Source organism: Megascapheus bottae, chromosome 10 (assembly GCF_031878675.1).
Source record: "Megascapheus bottae isolate mThoBot1 chromosome 10, mThoBot2.hap1, whole genome shotgun sequence".
NCBI classification, from domain to species: domain Eukaryota; kingdom Metazoa; phylum Chordata; class Mammalia; order Rodentia; family Geomyidae; genus Megascapheus; species Megascapheus bottae.
In genome coordinates, this window is record NC_143518.1 from 13,947,318 (window position 1) to 13,959,452 (window position 12,135).

At 37.9% G+C, this 12,135-nt stretch overlaps 1 protein-coding gene and 1 long non-coding RNA gene across 3 annotated transcripts in view; one reads left to right on the forward strand and one right to left on the reverse strand.

Moving 5' to 3' along the window:
• Window positions 1-2,916: 2,916 nt before the first annotated feature.
• On the reverse strand, window positions 2,917-5,100 carry LOC150057620 (uncharacterized). The gene is made up of 3 exons (XR_016536770.1): window positions 5,027-5,100; window positions 4,502-4,607; window positions 2,917-3,327 (listed from the first exon to the last, which is right to left on the reverse strand). It is a non-coding gene; the product is annotated as an uncharacterized LOC150057620 (long non-coding RNA).
• Window positions 5,101-5,870: 770 nt separating this feature from the next.
• Brinp3 (BMP/retinoic acid inducible neural specific 3) overlaps window positions 5,871-12,135 on the forward strand; it is a 357,146-nt gene continuing 350,881 nt past the window's right edge. The window contains exon 1 of one of the 2 annotated variants that reach the window (XM_090340206.1): window positions 5,871-6,161. The gene's annotated coding sequence lies outside the window, so the exon portion shown is untranslated. Of the gene's footprint in view, window positions 6,162-9,270; window positions 9,457-12,135 lie in introns of those variants that run through there. The other variant, XM_090340205.1, reaches the window with a different exon arrangement.

Here is a 12,135-nt window from a genome sequence, read left to right on the forward strand (position 1 = left end):
CTTGTCTTATTTAGTACTGGAAAGAGAATTGCCAAATGGCTATTACTATTTACAAATACATACATATATATATATATATATGTATAACAGGAATAACTTGACCATAATTCTCAAATGTTAGAGATGTGAAGGGGGTGTGAATTTCATTTATGTATATATGTATGTGTGTATGTATGTATGTATGTATGTATTATGCATGTGTTTATTTAGACACGTATGGATCAATCTATCTACCTTTGTATTTATCTATATGTCCAATTATTGGGCCAGTTTTGAGACCTAAACTCAAAGCCTTGAAGCTGTCCTGAGATTATTTTGTTCAAGGATGTTACTCAACCACTTGAGTCACAGATTCATTTCCAGATCTTTTTGGTAGTTTAATCGGAGATAAGAATCTCATCAAAGACTTCCTCCAGGCCAGCTTTGAGCTAAGATCCTGAGATTTCAGCCTTCTGAGTAGGGAGATGCTAAGATTAGAACTATCTTTACATGGCTAAACTCTTGTTGCTTTTTTCCTAATTAAAATCTTAAAAAATAAAACATAGGGAATGGGAGCCTGGTTTCACGGTAGAGTGCTTGCCTGGCATGCATATAGCCCTTGGTTGGATTACTCAGTACCACATAATCAGAAAAAAACAGAAGGAGTACTATGTCTCAAGTGGTAGAGCAAACAGCCTTGAGAAAACTCAAGGACAGTTGCTCATGCCCTGAGTTCTAGTAGATGGACTGACAATAAATAAATAAATGAGTAAATAAATAAATGCATATATGTATAAATACATAAAAAACAAAACAAAACAAATGTTTTTCATGATGTTACCATTACTGTCCTATTTTCTACGTAACTTTTTAAATATGTGTGTGTGTGGGGGGGTGATGTGCACAATGTTACATGTCAGGTGTTTATTAAATTTTATCGTATCATGATCATGAGTTTTCTATATAATCTCAAAAGATGTCCATGTAAGCAGCTAGCAATAGACATTACTTGATTTGGAATGAGTACTAAGAAGGCAGGAAAGCTCCATTTAACGTTCTTTAGGTTGCTAATTGGTGTATGATGATACTAACCCTTTTACCTTTCTGGTTCTCAGATTAAATGATCCTTACTGTCAAGTTGAACCAATCTATGTTAATTGCATTTGAGACTTCTTTTTTCTTCCCAGAGATGGGGATTGAAAATAAGGCTTCAAATATGCTACACAAGTCCTGGAACACTAAACTACACTGCTAGTATTCAACATGTATAATGACATAAACATATATATAGATAGATAGATAATTACTCAAACTATATAATTACAGCCATGAGTCTTTCCCACCTATTGTTCTTACAAAGAAAGCTGTGAACATGCTTTACATACCTAGGTGCTTAATAAAACTTTAGACACTTTCAAAAAGTCTTCTATATACAAAATAAACATAAAGATACAGATTGAAACGAGTACATTTTAATAGATTAATGAATGTCATCATATGTGCAGACATGTATGTAATATGCTACTCTTTTGTATTCAAAGAATAATTTGAATTAATTCATATTTTGTTATAGAATTACAGTAAAATGAAATCTGAAGCATGTCCATAGTATTTTGTATGAGCAAAAAATTGCTAGTTTCTACAATATCTTTTAATTATTTATTTGTGTGTATATATATGTATAACTCAGAATAAAACTCAGAGTTCTATGATTATCTAGTCATGGTCTGTACAACTGAACTCTCATTCCATTGACATGTATTGAAAGTTGCATTTTGAGTTCAGATTTGAATGAACTAAGGGAAAATGTCTTAGTTTGCATTGACTTAAAAGAAGATATAAGTGAGCTGAAGATATCAATATTTGTACAAATTATATAGATTCCTGCCTATGTTTGTGCACTGTGACCACATAAGTAAAGGATTTCTCAACATGAAATCAAAATGTATGAAGTGTGTGTGTGTGTGTGTGTGTGTGTGTGTGTGTGTTCTTGTGCTTGAACTTAGGGCCTTGCTCTCTCTTTTTGTCTTTTTCTCTCATAGCTGGTGTTCCACCACTTGAGCCACACTTCAACTTCTTGTATTTTTTTTAACTAGAAATAAGGTAATTAGAGATAAGAATTTCATGAACTTTCTCTCTGGGCTACCTTAAATTATTATTTGTCAGATCTCAGCTTTGGGAGTAGTTAAGATTACATATATAAACCACAAGTGCCTGGCTCAAAATGTATAACATCTTCTCAGAGCAAAGAATAAAAAAGATTTGTTCAGGAAATGAAAGCCAACTAAGAGATTAAAGTCTACTACAATTTAGGGTGTTGATGAAATCGAACGATATAAATTACTGTTCAAATATTTGGATTGTTGAATAAAACATTCAACGTTCAATAATATTTTAAAGTCCCAGAGCTAAGGAACACAAAACTTATGGGTTTTTTGTTTGTTTGTTTCTGTTTTTTTTTTTTTTTTTTTTTTTTTTTTTTTTTTTTTTTTTTTTTTGCCAGCCCTGGGCTTGAGCTCAGGGCCCGAGCACTGTCCTTGGACTTTCTCCAGGATAGAATTATACACTTGAGCGATAGAACTGTACCACTTGAGCCTCAGCACCGTTTCCGGCTTTTTTTTTTTTTTTTTTTTTTTTTAATCTATGGGGTACCGAGGAATCTAATCTGGGTCTTGGTGTATGCTAAGCAAGCACTCTACCACTAAGTCAAACTCCCAGCCCCAAACTCATGTTTTGTTTTTTTTTTTTTTTTTTCATAATTATATTTTTTAAATATTTATGAACAACAGCTTTACATTTGCTACAAACTTTATTATTATTATTATTATTACTATTATTATTATTATTTTAGGTCATGGTGCTTGAACTCTGGCCTGGGCTTTGTCCCTAAGCTTTTCGCGTCAAGGATAGGGAGGTAGCCTTGATCCAGAGCTCCACTTCCCGTTTTCTAGTGATTAATTGGAGATAATAGTCTCGTGGCTTTGTATTGCCCGGGATGACTTTAAACCTTGATCCTCCGAGCCTGGCTTAAAATGAAAACTTTAATGTCTCACTTTTCTAATTTAAGTCGTTAAGTCTTCACTGAACAATTACGTTTCCTAGAATATCAAAGGAGGTCTGAGTAGAAAATTAGGGTCATATATGAACTATGTTGGGTATCATAATTGCTGCAGTGGTTTTAAGAATGAATATAACTCAGGATATTGATCCTGATAAGGGACCCTCATACTGTCCTAACAGCATTGATTAGTCTCTACCAAACACACCGAAATCACCCATCTTGTTCCTAAAGTGAAACAAGGAAATACAACTTCTGCTCCAGCTCATCATTAGGGCAAGGAACATAGCCTGAAGAGAAAGAAAGAAAAATGGTAGTAACTTGTCCTTCTTAAGTGTTTTTCCCCTTAGCAATTGTCATAGTAATAAAAACTTGAGCAATCTTGAACACATGCATATTTTATTTTGCTGCTTTAATATGCCACTTAACTACCTTTATTCAGGGATTTTTATCTAATGAAGTTGATTGTTATAAAAAGTATTGTCACATCAGCAATCTGTTACTGAGGTTATTCTTTTCTAGCATGGGAATGAAATTTGTGTCAATTAACTCATTCTTCATTATTAAAATGGGAGGATAAGTGGTAATAATAAAATTAGCAACAATCAAAATAATATAAATATTTGACTAGTATAGCACACTTAGTAGCTCAAAATTGCATTGCTTTTTATTTTTTGAAGAAAATTTACCACAGTTTTCACAGTAAAGTGGTTATCTTATGCTTTAAAATCAAGGTCACAAGATTTGCAAGACCTGATGTTATTCTCCAGGCTTAGATAAGATATAAAAAGCACAATCAGGAACTAGTTGGCTTTTCCCCACAATTATACCTTTCAGTCTTCACAACTATGCATGTACAGGCTGGGGGTGCTAGAGGTTCATGGAAACCAGAGGGTTTTGTAAATTTCTAGTAGAACCACAGTCTGCAGGTAGCAGTTCGGAAAACTATGCATTTTGTATCTGATGCAAGAACCACACATAAAATTCATGTTTGGAAACAGATTTCTATAGCTTTCAGTTACCTGCAAAAAAAGGAAAGTCATTCGTATTTCTAAAATAACATAGCCAAAATCTGTTAAAAAGAGTAAACACAGGGCCACTAATTCTAAACTACTTTCTCTATTTTTAGAAAGGAGTTTTAGCAAAAGGGAGTGAGGAAGATTCATATATACCTTTTCAACAAGCAAGCATATATATATATATTTCGTTGTTCTGGGGATTTCATGAAAGACTCGCAAGGTTCATACTATATTATGAAAACCCTTTCGTTTTTCCAATTCACCCTTACAAGCTACTCCTTTCTTAAGAAAGTGTGGCGGCGGGCGGGGGTGGGGGGGGGGAGAGGGAATTCTACTGACCCAGCTGGTGATTTACATACGGAGAGCAAATAGATGAATGGGATGGGGGTTGGGCAGGGGGCAGCAATGTGTTTCTTTTTCAATCGCAGAAAATAAGATTACTTACCAAGAACATTTTTATTTTTCCATCCAGGGCAAATATTTATTTCTTCTATCATTCGGCGATTGGATCTCTGCAAGAAATCAATTTCCATTCTCTTTTCCTCCTATTTCTAAAAAAAAAAAAAAAAAATAGAGGCATACTACTTAAGCTTTAGGATCCTGAGGAAGATCCAGCTAGAGCAGAGGGCAGAACACTTGCATTGGGCACAGATCTCAGCTCCGAGAGCCCAGTAACGCTTTGAAGGCGTTAAGGTCTTTTCTGTGGGAGAAGACTCTGACTGGGGAAGGCGAAGGGGGTGGGGGCTGGGGTGAGGGGTAGGCGGCGGTGATATTCATTTCACAGTCAAAATACAAATTATCAACAAACAGAATTACCAAGCTCTCAGCCTTACAGACAATTTCCCAGGGGAAGTAAGTTTTAAATGGGCGGGGGCGGGGGAGCGGCGGGGATGGGGTTAGATTTGGGCTTGGAGAGGAAAATGGGACCCACAGAGAGAAGAGAAGGGAGAAAGGATGAAGCTAGTCTTACCCGATCGATCAGGTGCTTGTTTATGCACCATCTCAGGGACCTAGCTAGCAGGAATGTAACTGTGTAGGAATCAGACACAAGGCGGATGATGCCTTTGAGCCTGACACCTGCTTCCCCAGGGAGGGTCGCCCCCCTCCCCAGCCCCCCAGTTCTTAAAGCAAGCAAGCCATTTACAGCTAAGGCTTCCGGTGGAAGTCAATTGCTCTGAGCCTATGCAGGCAGCAGGATTCACCGAGGAAGACCTGGGAGGGCTGTTACCTCAGCTGCTGCCTCCTACAAACGACGATTCCTGGTCTCCTAGCCTAAGGTTCCCAAACACAGCGCTCCCCCACCCCCCAATTAAAAAAAGAAAAAGCGCACAGGGGGTCCGTCACATCTGCATTTTCAGGTCTCTCCCAGCCCCGGTGAGCCATATAGCCAATGATTTGGTCATCATAATGTTACCGATCATAATGGTACGGGTTTATTTGGGGTGCTCATGGTTTTGCGGTTCCTTGCTACCCCTCCCTCAGTTGCAGCGAGGGAAAGAGTTCCGTGGAGATCCTAGCGGAATGTCCTGATTGGAATACTATTAAACCTGATAATAATGTTCTTAGCGCAGGTAACTCTTTGGCGAATTGAGAGTGGGGAAGGGTTGAGTGCAGGATTTCCGAAGCGGTGCACTCTTGAATTCTCATTGGATTTTCCCCAGCAGCCTAAATCATTTTTGCTGCTCCATCCATCAGGATCACTACAGCCTTGCTCAATAGGTCTCTCTATCTCGTTGTCTTCACCACATCTTTTTACTTCTCTCTGCAGATTTATCTGTATTTCACCTCCTGTTCTTTGGGGTTATACAGCTTCTTGCTTTCCTCACGACTTGGGGCTGTGAAGTCTGTACATTTTCACTTTTGTTTGCTCAAGGAGTACCACGAATAGGCTCACACCCTGTATTCTGCCCCCTCCCCCCACAAAAAACACTGCCTTCACAACTGGTTTTCAGAGAGTTACATGCCATCCGGAACTGCTGATTCTTTCTGAGTCCTAACCACCCTGCAGCTCACTACTTCTCCTTGATTTGAAAGACCATGGAATATCTGCTTGAATCCTGGATGAATTTCCTCCACACTCATCTTGCTTCCTGAAATTTCCTCTGGTAAGTTATTTTTTTTAATATGGCCCAAATAAGTGAATACTTTAAGTGTTTCTTATTTTAGAAGTATCTTAGTGTTGTTGTTGTTGTTTTCATTTTTTACTTTCCAAACTCAGATATCTGCACATATTTAGAAATTCTTATGCTGCTGGCAATAGTTCTACTAAGATGTAACTCATATAGGAAAAGACCCCTTCTTTTTACATTCCTTCTGTTCTCGTTTATATTTCATGGATTTCAGGAATTATATTTCATGGATTTCAGTCACTAATTCCTCTTCCAATTAACTCTTGTGACACATACTTGAACCAATTGGAAGGTCAAATTTTGTATATTTATCTAAGAGAGAGCTTGCAGGAGAACTGCCTATAGCAGGATCTGGGAAAGTTCACTAGTCTCTTATCCTTGGAAGGTTGTTCAGGTCAGTGAATTCAGATGATCCTTTGCAGTTGCATGAGTGAGGAAGGACTTTTTATAAAGTGCATTTTTCTAAATACTTCACTAAATATGCTACCACATGATTAAAAAAGAAAGTGAGTGTCATCTTTGAGGCTTTGACAATACCTTTTATTTTTATTTTTCATTTTTGTCTTCTAATATCCTAAATCATCCATCCCATCATATACAGCTTATTTTGGACATGACATTTCAATGTGAGCATAGCATTAGACAGCACATTTCTGATAGTAGAAAAATTAACTGCTGGTCAGTTAATTGGACCTAGAGGGCTTATTTCAGAGGAAGAGAGCTATCAGAAGAACCTTTGATTATCTTGCTTGTAGTTGAAATTGAGGGAAGGACTTTATGTGAAAATTTTAATTGCCTCACTCACTACATTTGCCCTCCCCCATCCTGAATTTTTAGTAAGTATAATTACAGTGGTCCATGTTTTCTGCTTCTATGAACATGTCTGTAGGTTTAATTGATAAAATTATACTTCCCTTGCTGTAGAGTTGTTTTGAGAAACACAGGAGTCTTTGCTTTTATTTCACTTAGGGACAATATTTATTAAATATACATCTGGATTCATCAGTCACCCTCTAATAGGCACTGAGGTTTTCCTCTGTGAATACTCCCCCTAACACGCATCACACACACACACACACACACACACACACACACACACTCGCCAGTTTCTGGTTTTGCAATATTTCCTTTTGATGGATAGAAGTGAGGACATTTGTTTAAGCTCTACTTTTATTTATTTATTTATATTTTTGGTCTCCCTTTTTAATTGTTCAGAAGAAACTAATTTTGTCGTCATTGAATTAATGGCTGACATGACAATCTTTTTTTTTTTTTTTTTTTTATCCAAAAGCCCTTCAGCTGCCAGACATTAAAGTACTCCAGCTGCAGTCTCCCCCACCCCCTCCCCTCCCCCCCTTCTTTGAATCAAGAACTCCACCTCCCCCCACTCCTCCCTGACTCCTTCCAAGAGAGAATCTAGCTGACTTTGGGAATGGGCTCCACTAGCGCCCCTCGCTGCCGTCTGTCTGTACTTTCTACCTGTTCTCTTTGCGGGTCAGTTGAGTTGTCCTGCCTGACAAGTGAGAACCACCAGTGTCTCTGACTTCATTTGCTGAGAAGGTGGGTTAGTGTCATTCACCAGATCAAGCATCCTTTTTGCAGGATCACTACTGCTGTGCGGGGGGGGGGGGGGGGGGAGCGGCGACCGACAACTTTCAATGCAGTCAGGTTTTTTGTTTGTTTGTTTTTTTTTGTTGTTGTTTTGTTTTTTTCTCTCCTTATTCTAGTCTCCTCCTGTAAGGCACAGACTCGGGGTACTTAGGTAAGTGCATTTCGCTGAATTATAACCCAAAGCACTCCAGGGTGGAAGGGAATTTGGGCAAGAGAGAGGCTCTTGAAGCCAACAACCAATGCGTTATACCAGAGGGCGATCAACAGGCGACTTTGCCTGGAGATTTCGCAGCAGCTCCGGGCTACACCTCCGGAAGCCAGCGGGGCTCTGGGAACGCCGTGGGCACCCCAGCCGTGGCTGGCCCGCTGACCGCAGGCTGGGCGCTGGCTGTAAGAACGACCCGCGCGGTGGCAGTGCTTGCCCCTTCCTGACCTCAGTGGCGCAGGCTCGGCGCTCAGCCCCTGCGGCGGCAGGAGGAGGACGTGTGCTGGCTGGCAGTGGACATTCGCAGCCCGCCACAGTGGGGTCCAGCGGGGAGAGAGGGTTCCTCGTTTCCAGAACACTCACTTTCTAACCTTTCCTGGGATCCATCGCCTCTTCTGTACTGGAGAACTGACTTGGGGTGGGGTGGGGTGGAGATCCTTTGCTGCAATTCTCGTTTATTTAGTATTTTAAGAGGCAATGCGTGGCTTTTTTTTTTTTTTTTTTTTTTTTTTTTGCCATCCGTGAAACTGTTTCCATCTTGTTGCTTAGTAGGGTTTGGGATCGCTGATTGACTTTTAGACCCCCAGTGTGAGACACTGCCATCTATCCTTTACTCCCAGCTCCAACTCCCAACAACCAGAAAAGGCCCCAGGGTGACAGACAGTTGGATTTCAACTTGAACCTTCAGCATGGACTACCAGGAGGGAGTTAGCCGGTTATTCTGTAACCCCTTTGAAGTTAATAGTCTGCGTTTCCCCTTTATTGGGTGTAGGGTGGCAGTGGGAGGATCTGAATCGCAATGCCCTCTCCACCCCACCCCCAGGCTACCCAACAGGAGGTGGTGTTTTGCTTCTGGGCCACAAGAACTTAAATCTCTGGTGGTTATTTTCCTAGTTCCCAAGACTTGAACCTAAGAGGCATTCACTTTGCTACAGGTCCAGGAAGACCTGTCTCCCTCCCAGCAAGGCCCTCCATCTGAGGATAACGTGCCTGGGAAATCCGGGGTAGATGTAGTTCTGAAGATGCCAGTTGACTGTTTTTGAAAAGTGGGGGGAGGAGGAGCGGTGTGGAAAGAGGAAGAGGAGGAGAGGGAGGAGGAGGAGAGAGAGTGGAGAGAGAGAGAGAGAGAGAGAGAGAGAGAGAGAGAGAGAGAGAGAGAGAGAGAGAGAGAGAGAGAGAGAGAGAGAGAGAGAGAGAGAGAGAGAGAGAGAGAGAGAGAGAGAGAGAGAGAGAGAGAGAGCGCTAGAGCACCCACAAGAGTGAGGTGACTGGGGTTACACATTAACCCTAGGATCACTTTACAGATACTCTAGCCAGTCAAATGCTTCTAAGCAAAGAAGATAGCATCAGGGTATAAAAACTGTCACAGCAGCTTGGAAGATAGGTGATTGAGATTCCGGGGACTTTTCCTCTGGCGTGGTATTTAGATTTGTTGGTCATCATGCAAGTAAGCAGGTAAGGACTGGATGCCTATATTTTATTGATAACTGGATAATCTGTGTTTGATTCTACCCAGGGATGATTCTTCCCTTTCAAGCTATGGAATATAATGCATTTCCTGTGATGCACAAGTTCTTAATATTCACATTCATGGACACGTTTAATACTATTGAAAATGTTAACATGAATTCATTTGAATGTGTAATGTGCCACTTATTTGAATGTTGAACAGCACAAAGAAAAAGCTAAAATGTTCATGGATCAGAAGAAGAGGGAGGGCAGAGAGTCAGAGGAAGGGATGGATAACTAATAAAATATGGAATACCGCAGATGCAAAAATGCTTTAAACATTGCTTCTTGCTAAGGTCACAAAGACAACTGGAAAATTATTAATAATGTCCTGAAGTAACAAAGTAATTTTGACTACTTATGAGTATTTGTTTAGTGATCATTTTGGTACTATTTTCTCAATTCTGAAATATAGATATAGATATAGATGTAGATATGGAGAGGGGATGGGGGTGGGGTTGGTTGGTTTTGAAGTAAATGAGAGAAAAACAAAAACAAAAACTTAAGCTAGGACCAGAATCTGTTGTTGATCCAAGTGGGAAATATTTGGCCTTATGAAAACAGTGAAAGAACTGGAGAAAAAAAATCAAAACAAATTTAGAAAGATATCATTATACTTGCCAAAGGAAGCCTCTTTTATATTCAAAGTTTTGTAGATCTGTATGCTGAGTAGCTAATCAACTTCTTCCATTAGCATATCTAACTCAATTTAAAAGATAAACATTTCTGAATGACTTAATAAGTTTTGTTACTATTATGGTGGTTGCTGTGTGTTATTTTTCTTACAGTTGAAGAAGCCTGGAGATCCTGCAAAGTGAAGGAAACAAATCTCCAGTGTACAATTATAAAATGAGTCTCTTTGCTAATAATCTTTTCTCGTCTCAAAGAAATTATTTATAGTTTCTATGGGACAGTTTATGTATTTACTTATTTTTCCTTATATATTTTTGTTATTGATGGGGGTCTTTGAAATTTGTTTTGTTTGTAAGGCTCATGGAAAAAGATCTTGAAGCAAGAAGGATAATAAGAACTTTGGGTTGTGAAATTTAAGTTAGTCTTTTATTTCTTAGTTTGGTTTAGAAGGTAGTATTTCTTCCACTGGAGAAAGTCATCTGTCAATGAATTTCTCAATTCTTTTGCTTTTTACCATCTGGAATTTTATTATAGTAATGATACTCAGTGTATGTGCCACTCTCTGTGTACATAACCTTACCTACATTGACAGAAGGTATTTATTAAATATATATTATTTTAATAATGCCTTTAAAATGAGTACACATATGATAATCACTTTCATTACCAGGTAATGTTTCATGATTCCATCTCCCTGATAAATTTTCCTTCATAAGTCCAAATTACTGATATACACATCTTGTAAAAGCACCCTATATTTGATTTCCTTCAGAAAAATGGTTGGTCTATTACAGTAACATAAATCAAACCTAAGTAAGAAGAAATCATTTCCTCCAAAGAATGACAAGACATATATAAATATATATATTATAAGAATATGCATAAAAACATTTTCTACCTTTATATGAGTTCCTAGATCTGTTGATCTTAAATACTGTGGAATAATTTTTTTACTATATTGCTTTCTTATTTGTCTGAAAGGAAGAGTTTAACAAACTTACAATCAATGCTTCTGTTTTCTGTATTTCTGCTGTTATTTTATTTTTCATATTATCTTTAAAGTGAAAAGATATTGAGAAAAGTAGAGTCTAATAGTTAGCTATTTTAGAAAATTGGATATGTTTCTAAATAGTATCAGGATGCAGGGAAATGTAACACCATTATATGAGAAATTTTGCATTAATTTATTTTTTTCTTAAAAATATCTCAGTTGTGTTTGGATATTAGATTTGTAGCCGGATCAATGATGTTTTCTCCTTTTTGTATTTTTTTTCTAATAGTGGAAGAATGAGAAAAAAAAAAACCTAGATTAGTGGTAGATCTAGTACTGTGTTTTCCAGATTTCAATACCAGTTCTGCCTTATTAGTGAGCTTGCCTTAGGAATTCTGTGACCACTCATCAACTTTCTTTACCTCACATATAAAAAAGTTGATGTATACTTTAGAAAGCAACATTTAGCAAAATATATTTTAAGAAGACAAGTCAAAGGGGAGAAAAAAACCCACATGTTATTAAAATTAAGTGTGTTTTTGATAAGTTGCTGGTTAAGTTTGACATTTTAAATTAGTTGTTTTAAAGTTCTATATTCACACAAAAAGTAACTTCCTTTAATACTACTATCAAATTTATTGGCCTATGATATTATGGAGCCACATATATGTCACCAGCATTCCTTTGGTTTTCAAAGCAAAAAAAAAAAAAAAAAAACTGTTGAAACATTATTAGTCCTAGGGCACACTCTTGCATGACATGCTTCAGGGCAGAATAGTTGCTGTTACAAAGTAGTCAAACTATGGTGGACTTCATGGTGTCATTTAATCAGAGTAAAAGTCTGAATTGTTAGGTGATTTATATTATTAATTTGATAAATTTAATGGAAAAGAAGATCACAATGCTCTTATGTAAAGTATCAAAGTGAAGAACAATGGAAGGAAAAGAAATCAAACATATATAATATTTTTATAAGCTCAATTTAGCAAAATTTATCAGGG